This window comes from Sinohyriopsis cumingii, chromosome 5, assembly GCF_028554795.1.
Source record: "Sinohyriopsis cumingii isolate HCF-2022 chromosome 5, ASM2855479v2, whole genome shotgun sequence".
NCBI lineage: Eukaryota > Metazoa > Mollusca > Bivalvia > Unionida > Unionidae > Sinohyriopsis > Sinohyriopsis cumingii.
The window spans coordinates 152,110,287-152,121,758 of record NC_142965.1 but is presented as its reverse complement, the minus strand read 5'-3'; the positions used below and the strand labels follow the sequence as shown (position 1 = coordinate 152,121,758).

Sequence of the window (11,472 nt, the reverse complement as noted above, 5' to 3'; positions counted from 1 at the left end):
ATTATCCTCTATTTATTACTATTCTTACTGTCAAATGACGCAAAAGTGATCAAATTGCTATTAAGATTTTGTTTTGTATAACACTTACCGCTCGTTTTCCTCGAGATAAAGCAGCCACTTCAAAATGATTATAAAATCTGTGACAGATGAAAAACGTGGTTTAAATAATTCGTAATCGCCTGCCTTAAAATACTGTAGGAATTTGCTAATGTATTTCATGGCCCTCGTTTGAATAGATACCAACGATCATGTATATCGACCAAATTTTGTATATTCCTGCCCACAATCATGTATTTTGTATTAAACCGTATATTACACGAGCGCTCTGTGGCAAACTCGGGGAGGGGGGGGGGGGCGGGTCTCTATTATACCCAGAGGCGTAGCTATGATATTTTGCGCCCGGGGACGAACTATAAAATTGGCGCCCCAGCCCCCTCCCCGTTTAATCACATTTTTGAATATTACCCTTGTTTACTTATTATAATGTAACGTTGTAAGCCTCATTTTGGCGCCCCTGTACCTTGGCGCCCGGGGACATATGTACTCCCCTTCCCCCCCCCCCCCCCCCCCCAGCTACGCCTCTGATTATACCTGCTGTATCAGTTGAGAAATATATTGAACAGATCAGGCCCCAATACTCTCGCTCTGAAAAACATTAAAATAATTATATGCAGAATATCGGTAGGTCTCCCTCTTGCCAAAAATGTCAGCACCATATATATTTTGCAAGTAATGTAATGGGTATAATAACACACACACACACACACACACACACACTTTTTTTTTTGGGGGGGGGGGCAACGGACAGATGCCCCCATTTCCCCAAAAAAATAAAAAGTATTTTATATTTGTGTATTTCCCCCTCAGATGTGTTCTACGTTTTATTAAAACAAAATTTTATATAAAAAATTTAGTTTTTAGAATTTTTGATGGGGTATTTATGTTTCCATAGTGTTATCTAAAGGGTTGTTCGTCCGAGTCTGGTTTCCCTCACCTTGCTCGAAGTTCATTCCCTTGAAATGTTTTGTAACCTTTGCTATATGTCGCCTAGGTCTCAGTGTTTGCTATATGTAATGGTGTTATATTGTGTGTATGCTATATTTTCTTTATGTTTGAGACAGCAAGTATAGATCAAATATCTTTCCCAGTTGTATTTCTTCCTTTATGATGTTATATTGTATCTTTTAATTTGTTTTATGGTTTTCTAATTTTGACGATGGAATGGTGTACTATTTAGATTTTGTTTAAAAAAATAATTTCCTATTTTATTATTCGAGTGATAATATGTGTCGTTCCTCATAATAGTCTTTAAAGATGTTGATAGGTAGGTTACGCTCGATCCAAGGTTCACGCTTCTTTATTCTCTATGTGTTTTTCCTGGGTCGCGTTAGGCCTCCTTTATTTAGTTTATCTGATTATGCTTTATTGAAAGATCCAAACGTATTTATGAGACCACATTATTCTATAGTGGTCAACCATGCAGTGCGGGAGAAGTTAGTAGGGTTTTAAACTAAGTGTTATACAGTATGTATTTGTGTCTTTATTTTGTCTGTTTATGTTCTACATTGGGTGTTTTCAAAGACTCATGATGGGCCTATGCACTTCACTGAGCCCTGTGACTTAGCCCCATGATGTCATCGCCATTTACTCCCCCCTTATATTTTCCCTGTATCCCTTCTTATATATGTCTTTAGAATTTTCTTTCAGAGAAAGAAGAAAAAAAATTAAATTACAAAATTCTTTTATTTTTTTCTTTCTTCCTTTCTTCCCTTTTCTCTTTTAAAAAAAAAAAAGTTATATGGGTTTCTTTGAAATATTTGAAATAGAATTTGAAATTTTCTTTGAAATATGGCTGTTGTGGGGTGCGAGGAGGGGGTATGGGTATGGCATCAGCTCGCAATTGCGCTACGCGACCCTTCGGTCTGTAATACCTATTCCTCCCTCCCCCTCTCTCCCCCAATTCCAACATCAATTGCGTTATATCAACCTGACGGTAAGTATCTATTCGTCGTAAGACGTACTGAGTTCTTGTTGTGGTTAATATTCTTATTTTTACCACGTATCTTATTTAAAAATCTTTATCACCTGTCCACAGGATATCATCGTAGTTACTATATAGTCTATACATTTTAGAACGATTTTGTTTTCGTAGTCTAAATCTATGAATAAAATGTTATTTTTGTTATACTTATATTTTTTGCAAATTTTCATTATTAACTTTATCCTATTATGTTTAGTTTTATCACATTGGACAATCGTATGTAGTTTGGTGAAGTTCGCTGTTTTACATAAAGGGCATTTCGGCATTATCCTCAGCATACGATGTTTGATTGTTTCTTCGCCTGTTAGCCAGGTGTTGTGCAGGTATTTAAAAATTATACTTTGTGTTTTGACAGATCTTATTTTCCCCAATTTTTCCAATTTTTTTGTCCAATTTACACCCTCAGTTGTCCTGCTCTACTCTACATTTTATATTTTTGGTTACCTCCTCCCTAATCCAAGCGTGACTTTTACTTATTAAATTTTGCATAAATCTGTTTTGTCTCTATATTTTAAAATTAGTTCTCATATGTTTGCGTGGCACTTCGATTTTTTTATATTAATTTGTTATTTTTGTATATCTCTGGTCGGTTTCTCAAGGTGAAGCCGAACCAGTAGATGTACGGTGCTTCTCACGCTGTAGCCGGGTCTGAGTGCATTTTTTTTTTTAATCTATTGATTATGTTAGTTAATTATAGTAGTAGAGGGCTCGGCAACCCCAAGCCCCCTCTACTTTTGGCCCTATATAATGTCTCTTTTTTTACATGATGCATTTTATGATTCCATATATAATCTATTATTTCGTTGTCTGTTTTGTTTAAAATTGTATTATCCATATCTATGGATTTAATTATGTAGTTAATATTTGAGTATAAATAAGTCTTGGCCACTTGGGCCCGCTCCATGATAGGTAATGGCGCCATGGCCAGATTTTCACATTTTCTCTTATTTTATTGATAATATGTTCATAATTTTCTACAGCTTCTTTTTTTTATTACCAAAGTAAACCCCTAGAGCCTTTACAGTGTCTCTCAGTAAGTGTGTGTGTGTGGGGGGGGGGGGGGGCGATAATCCAGGGTGGTTGCCCCTCCAGTTAACTATTTTTAAGATTTCGTGCTTGTTGTGGTTTATTTTGGAACCCGACGCTTATAGCATTTCCCCTCTCTTCTAAAGATGTTGCAATCATATGCATGTTAGAGCATTTTTTAATTCTTTTTTAGGTTTGGTATTTGTATGCCTTGTATAATCAGGGGCGGATTAAGGCTCACTGGTGCCCTAAGCACTGACAAATCTTGGCGCGCCCCTCTTTTCCACGTACACCTGAGAAGATAACCCTAGGGTGTACCATGATCAAGAAACAGAACATCATGATCAATTTGCACTAGTTGTATCAGTTTTTTTTACAAATCTTCATTCTTTTTTCTTTCTTTCTTTTCACCCTTTTCTCAACTTTGTGGTGCCCCCTTTGGCCCTGGTGTCCTATGCACGTGCTTAGTCTGCTTAATGGTTAATACGCCCCTGCTTGCACATCTGGGTTGTTTCTTATCGTGTGACGTAGGATTTATATTGCCATTACGTATTCTAGCATTGATAGTGGACATCCTTGTATCACTGATCGTTGTATTTCAAATTCTTTCGTGCATTTCCCGTTTAATTATCCCAGTGTGTAGGATTTTGGTCCATTTTGGAAATTGGGTCCGAAACCAAATTTTTTAAAAACATTCTTTATACAGTTTTGTTCAAATCAGTCGAAAGCTTTCTCCTGGTCGAAGAGTACCATAGCACTCATCATACCAGTTTCATTTATGTAGTTAATTATAGTTTTAATGTTTAAAATATTGTTTTGTATATCCCTCCCCCACAAGTTTGATTTACATTAATTATCTTGTTTATCCTACCCTTTACTGTATTTGTTAAAATCCTACTTAAAATCTTATAGTCCGTGTTTAAAAGTGATATAGGCCTCCAGTTTTTAATCTCGTCTCTATTCCCTTTCCCTTTGTATATAATTGTGATAACTCCCTCCCTCATAGATTTAGTCATTTTATTTTTACTTAAAACTATATTATTATACAAAGCGTTTAAGATCGGCGTCAGTTCACCGTGGAACTTTTGGTAGAATTCCACGATGAGTCCATCTTTCCCTGGTGACTTTTGTGAGTGTTGATATACTTTTTGTGATTTCTTCATCTGAGATGACATCATCACATTGGTCTCTATGTACTGCTGATGTCATCTCACAGTCGACATTTTTTAAGTAGCTGTCGATTGTGCTGAAGTATATGTTCTGTGTGGTGTGTGGTGTATAGTTCTTTATAATATTTGGAAATATTATTTAGGATATCTTCTTTTACAGTATGGGTTACATTGTTTATTTTGATATTGTTTAAAATTGTATCGCCCCCTTTTCTAAATTCTTCTCGCTTATATACGTTTTTTGCCTCGTTGTAGATCTTTGTAAATTTTCCCGCCCTTATTATTCTCCCCTGATTTTCGTCTTCTTCAACGATTTTAATTTTGTCTGTCAATCGTTTTTTTTTTTTCTTTCTCCATCGTCGTTTGTTGTTTTGCTTAGTTCTAATTTGAGTTCGTGTTTGTCTTTTTTTTCTGGGGTTTTTCCGCCCTCTATTTGAGTACTGAATATTTATTCCTTTTATTTTGTTTTTTAAAACATCCCAATCAATTATTATATTACTATTTTCTTCATTTTTGACGGTTTCAATTTCTTTTTTTAATTATTATTTCGACATATTCTTTGTCATTTAAAATCTTATTATTTAGTTTCCATAGTCCTGACCCACATTTTTCTATTTTTTTCATTTTTAGGTCAATAGTGAGCATGAAATGGTCTGATAGCTTTTGGTTGGTTATTGCAGTATTAATATATATTAATGGATCATAAAAATTTCCGTAAAATTTATCAATCCTGCTAGACTGGTTTAATTTATAGTTACCCAGTTGAAATCTCCCCCTATGATTAGATTTTCCATCGAATATTGTTGTAGGTAGGTGTATAAGTTTTCTTTAAAATTAGTTTCTTATTTCTATTAGCTGGCATGTACACATTTATAATATGCCAATTAAACATTTTAACACGTAGCAACCGTCCCTTAAAAAATTCCCCCCTCCTCAAACCTTTCCCAGCTTTTTAAAAATATTATTGTTGCAACCAACTCTAATATCATTATTTGCAAAATTGTTGCATATCTTTATTGCGTTAAGTTTGTCTTCTACTAAAATTTCGAACTCTGGCTTAATTCTATAGTGTGTTTCTTGTATCATTATTACACCAAAGTTTGTTTCTTTGGCTACTTTGTCTGCTTTCGCTTTGTCTATCCCATTGCTGTTGATAGTAGCGATCCGGAAATTTGTTTCTTCCATTTTTGCTTTACTCCCAGGTGCCGCATCACTTTTATATAGAATTTAATTGTATATATTTCAGTTAAAGTTATTATATTCCATTTGTTTTTGTACACACACACCAGCACGCTCGACAAAGAGCGCTTCAGTAATATACAGTTTGATACATCCTACATGGTAGTGGGCAGGAATACATATATTGGTCGTTATCCTTCTCGACCGAAGTAGTAACATTGTTCCAATGCTAACACTCGACGTCCTCGATTTGTGCTTCATCGTATTTGCAGTCTATACACTTAAAGTTACAATGGAAAAGTGTACATGAACATATTTATACCATAGACAGAGCCTTGAAGTACTACTTTTTTCGGTCTAAAACTGTCCCCAAAAAAAAAGAAAAAAAACCCAGCATGTAATAGTTCATTTCGATACAGTTGCACAGAGCATTTGACGTTCATTTTGATGTCAATATATATTGATATCGATTAAGTGCGATTTGTTTTCACAGCTGCTTTATTGCTGGTAGTGCTTCTGTTTTCAAGTTCGATATATAATATACCCATGGAGCAGTAGTAATACAGAAATCAGAACAACAGCCATCATCATCATCATCGGGAGTATTATTATCGTATATGTTGGTCACATCGATGATCATTAATAAAAAACGGTTGAAATATGAACAATATTCCATCTCTTCAAATAGCAAATAACTAAGCAAAGTGTGTGTGTGTGTGTGTGTGTGTGTAATTTTTAACGTAGCTTTAAAAAAAAATGCAATCATATCGCTACCATGTCTGCATTGTGACAGTTTATAATGATGTCTAGCAATGTGGCATCATGCCACAAACATACAGCATTTTGTCCCACCCAATCACATTATCCTCACACCAATATCTTAATGATGGGCGCCAAAAGAGGCAGCTGCTAGTACCATTTTTATGTCTTTAGTGTGATTCGGCAGGGGTTTGAATCCGCGACCTCTCGCATCCAAGGCGGACGCTCTGTACAGACACTGCACCACCTGAGCGATCGCTTAGCAAAGAATGTACGATACTGTTTCCTGTTGTTCATAACAACTCGACCTGGAGACCCACCTGACGGAAAATGAAAGCGCATTATAACGTTATAATATACGAATCCGGAATTTTTTTTTGATTATTATAATTTTCAAGAAAGTTAGTGCCTTTTAGCATTTGACAAAGTGTGCTTGCAGTTGCATACTAAGGGGAGGGGGAGTTTACAACATACTTCGATGCTGACTACTGATTTGAAGCATAAAATTAAAACTAAACAACAGCATAACATGTTTATATATCTTATTAAATACGTCTTCATTTGTCTTTCCGTGCGCCAAAATGCCTTCCTACACGAACATGTTCCATATAGGTAAATAAGTTGTACCAATCGTAAACAACCACCGATTTCGACATATATGATATCAATTTATAGGTTTCTCATCAGTTTAAATCGATCTGTGCAAAAAAAAAAAAAAAAAAAAAAAAAAAAATAATTAAAAAAAATGTGTGAAAATGAATAATAAAAAAGTTGCCATTTGCGACTCATTGTCGCTTGCGATTTTACCCATCTTCGTATCCTTGATGCTTCCATCCTTCCCGTTTAGGGATGGTAGCACCTACTTGGATGCTAATACTATAGATTTGAAGCATATAATTAAAGCTGTACAACAGTAAATAATATGTTTATGTATCTTCTTATTAAGTACGTCTTCATAATGTATGTTCGTGCGCCCAATGCCTTCCTCTACGAACGGTTTCGATATACACGAATAAGTCATACCAATAGTAAATAAACACCGATTTTGACAAATTTCATATTAATATATAGGTTTCTCATCTGTCAAACTCGATCTGTGCCAACAGACATGTGTGAACATGCAGAATACAAAAAAGTGTACTTTTTACTGAATATTGGGTTCGACTTTACTGATCTTCATATCCTTGCTACGTTCATATACCGTTCCCGTTCTGCGATGGTAGCACATACGTCCATGCTAATACTATAGATCTGAAGCATAGAATTAAAGCTGTACATAATTATAAAATATGTGTATGTATCTTATTAAGCACGTCTTTATCTGTCTTTCCGTGTGCCTACATCTGACCTATACGAAAGTTTTCCATATGGGCGAATAAGTCATACCAATCGCAAAGAACGATTTTGACACGTTTGATATCAGTTGATAAATTTTTATCAGTCTAAATAGATCTGTGCCAATATAAATGGGTGAAAATGCAAAATAGAAAAGTTGGTATTTTTCACTCAGTATCGCTTGCAACGTTACCGGTCATCGTATCCTTGCTACGTCCATCTGCCATTCCCGTTTTGCGATCGTATCACATTTTTTCGATGCTAATTCTATAAACCTGACACATATAATAAAAGCTGTTCAACGGTAAATAATGTGTATGCGTCTTATGAAGTACGTCTTCATTTGTACGTCCTTGCGTTTAGTGCCTTCCTAACCGAATATTTTCCATATAGGCGAATAAGTCATACCAATCGCAAACAACCAACGATGTTGACAAGTTTGATATCAATTGATACGTTTCTCATGATTCTGAGTCGATCTCTGCCAATAGACATGTGTGAAAATGCAAAATAAAAAAGATTGTTCTTTTTACTGAATATCGGGTGCGACATTACCGATCTTCATATCCTTGGTACGTGAAACTACCATTGCCGTTTTGCGATTGTACCACATATTTCGATACTAATACTATAAATTTGAAGAATATAATTAAAGCTGTACAACAGTAAATAATATGTGTGTGTATCTTATTAAGTACGTCTTCATTTGTCTGTCTTTTCTCCTAATGTCTTCTATACGATCGTTTAACAAACAGGTGAATAAGTCATTACAATAGTAATAAACACCGATTTAGCAAAATTTGATATCAATTGTTAGGTTTCTCGTCAGTCTAAATCGATATGTGCCAACAGAAATGTGTGAAAATGAAAATAAAATAGTTTGTATTTTTGACTCGATATCGGTTGCGACTTATACGTGCCTCTACCATTGCAGTTTGCCACGGTACCACATATTTCAATTTTAATGTTATAGATCTCAAACATATAAGGAAAGCTATACAACAATATATAATATGTGTATGCATCTTATAAAGTACATCTTTGTGTGTCTGTATGTCCGCTCAATGTCTTCCTCAATGAGCGTTTTCCATATAGGCAAATAAGTTATAACATTAGTAATTTTTTAAAAACGCGATTTAGACGAATTTGATATCAATTGATAGGTTTCTCATCAGTCTAAATTGATCTGTGAAATATATAAATGTGTGAAAATGCAAGTAAAAAAGTTGATATTTTTTACTTGGTGTCGCTTGCGATATTACGGATCATCAACGGATCATCATATTCTATATTCTACCTACGTGCCTCTACCCTTGCCGCTTTGAGATGGTACCATATAATTCGATGATAATCATTTGAATGTTAGTGCTCCTAGATCTTTACAACACGAACGTTTATCTTAGAGTCGAATAAGTCATACCAATCGTAAGCACACACAGATTTTGACAAATCTGGTATTATTTGGTAGGTTTCTCATCAGTCTAAATTGATCTATGCCTACAGAAATGTGTGAAAATGCAACCTAGAAAAGTTTATATATTTTACCCAGTATCCTTTGCGACTTTACCATTACCAATCTTCATATCCTTGTTACGTGCCTCTAGTATTGCTGTTTTGCGATGGTATCACATACCTCGATGCTGATACTAGTGATATGAAGCATATACTTAAGCAATAAAACAGTAAAATTTATGTGTATGTATCTTATTAAGTACATCTTCATTTCTCTGTCCGTGCGCCTATATCCGTGCAACATGATCGTTTTCTATAAGGCTAAATATGTCATGTTAATCGTAAAAAAAGCTACAAAGATTTGGACCTATTTGATATCCAGTCATTGGTTTCTCATTAGTCTAAAACGACCCGTGTCAATATAAATGTGTGAAAATGCTACCTTGAAAGTTGCCTTTTTTGTCTCGGTATTGCTTGCGACTTACCGATCTTCATATCTTTGCTACCCGCTTCTACCCTTGCCGTTTTTTGATGGTTTGTATATAACCAAATAAGTCATGCCAATTGTAAAGAACCACCGATGTTAACACATTTGATATTAGTTTATAGGTTTCTCATCCTCCAAATCTTTCTGTTTTTAAGAAACGTTTTTCTAATTCAACTAACGGGTCATCACGCTAAAATTACGCTACTGACAAATGTCACCTTAATATCCTACATACTAAACTTAGACAAGCAGGTAGTCTCCTGAAATCCGACCTTTACATGGTGAATTTAGTTAACTCTTTCACGTGTGCATGTGCTTATGATAATGAAGAAGTTGAACACTTTGTCTATTGCCCCTTACCTAATGCCAAAGATCCCAGCTCTTTCGCTCTACCTTTCAATACACTTCTTGGTTAAGTCTAGCTTTATCATTGAAAAGTGACGTGACTACTCACCTACAATAAGATGTCTTTCTGCTTGTGTGATGACCCGTTAGTTAAATTAGAGAAACGTTTCTTAAAAATAGAAAGATTTGGAGGATTTCGGATATCATCAGGCAGAGAGTTCTAAAGACGAATCGTATATGGTAAAAGGTCGTGTGAAAATATAAAGTTTGGTTGAGATTGGTGTGATACTTTGAGAGTAACGTAGACGATAATTAGATGCCTCATATCTCCTTTGTGGAAGAAGTTCGTTTAAATAGTTAGGTACTTGAGTATTTATAATCGAATACATAATGTATAATCTCTTCCTTTTCCTTCGTTGTGCAAACCAAGCAGTTTCCGCATAAAGAGACTATCTAGAAGAATTAATGGGTATAGATCTGGAACGATCCGTGCATCTTCCATCTGATTTTCCCCCCTTTATTCTGATCTTTCCGAATCTTCAATAGAACAATTATCCCAGACTCCAGAAGTATATTCTAAGGTTGGACTTATGAATAGTGTATATAATTTAGCTGAAGTCAACAATTAGTCTGCATTTAGACGGTAGTGTTTTATCTCCTTTCTTATACATCGGTATGTCATACGCTAGCTTGCACTGTGTTAGGAACACGCTGGCTGGGAGTGATTTATTTAAATGTATTTGCAATGGAACATACATTTCTTCAACTATACTTGTACAAGTTTATTACTTATTGGATTGGTTCCAGCGGTTTTGTTTAGGTCAAGACTAGTTACTACATCTATAATTTCTTGTTTATATATAATGATGGCAGAAATAAAAGTTTCATTTCTAACTTCAAAATGCGGTAACTGTTTATCATAATTTTTTAAACGTGTAACATATCAAACTTCCGAGTTCAACAGGTCGCACTTCTCCTGATCACTTGTTGCAAATTTAGATGATCATTTCGTACGTTTCAGTGGAGGTAATAGGTTCCATGTCTTTGTAGAATGTACTTGTTATCTCATTATTTTCCAATAAGGTCGAGGATTTGATCCGATGGCAGGGGTTGAACCTGCATCCTTTCGGTCGCAGGTCTGAGACGCTAACCACTGAGCCAATGTTGCTCCTCTTAAGATTAATATACCCATATGATATTTTCCAGTATCATACGTAACTATATGATACGTTTAATAACACCCAGTAACTCAGCAAATGCCGGCATGACGACATATGAATTGAAGGTGTAATGACGAATGTAATTTAAAGTCAATTATGTAACCTATTTTTATGCTTTTTATTGAATATCATTTCTGTCATGTGATACACATAACATAATCTTACATTTAAGTTTATTTAAAATGAAATTTATGAAATTCGTTAAATAGTTTCAATCTTTTGCGACTCTCGTGAAAAGATCCTTCATTGCTGTTCATATAATTTTACATGTCATTATATTTCTTTATTGATTTGCACTTTGGTTACAAAAGAGACAACTTTTGCAATTTAAAACTTATTTCATCTATACTACACTAGTATAGCTCATGAAATGAAGGCAGTTTACTTGGCCTCTAATTCATCTATAGGGAATGATACCTGCGGGAGACTGCTCTATCTGACCAGTGTGTAACTATGGAA

The 11,472-nt window shown here is 35.0% G+C and overlaps 1 protein-coding gene across 1 annotated transcript in view; it reads right to left on the bottom strand.

Moving 5' to 3' along the window:
• The window catches only part of LOC149800476 (von Willebrand factor D and EGF domain-containing protein-like), an 83,466-nt gene that overhangs the window by 53,677 nt on the left and 18,317 nt on the right, over positions 1 to 11,472 (bottom strand). The window lies entirely within an intron of this gene.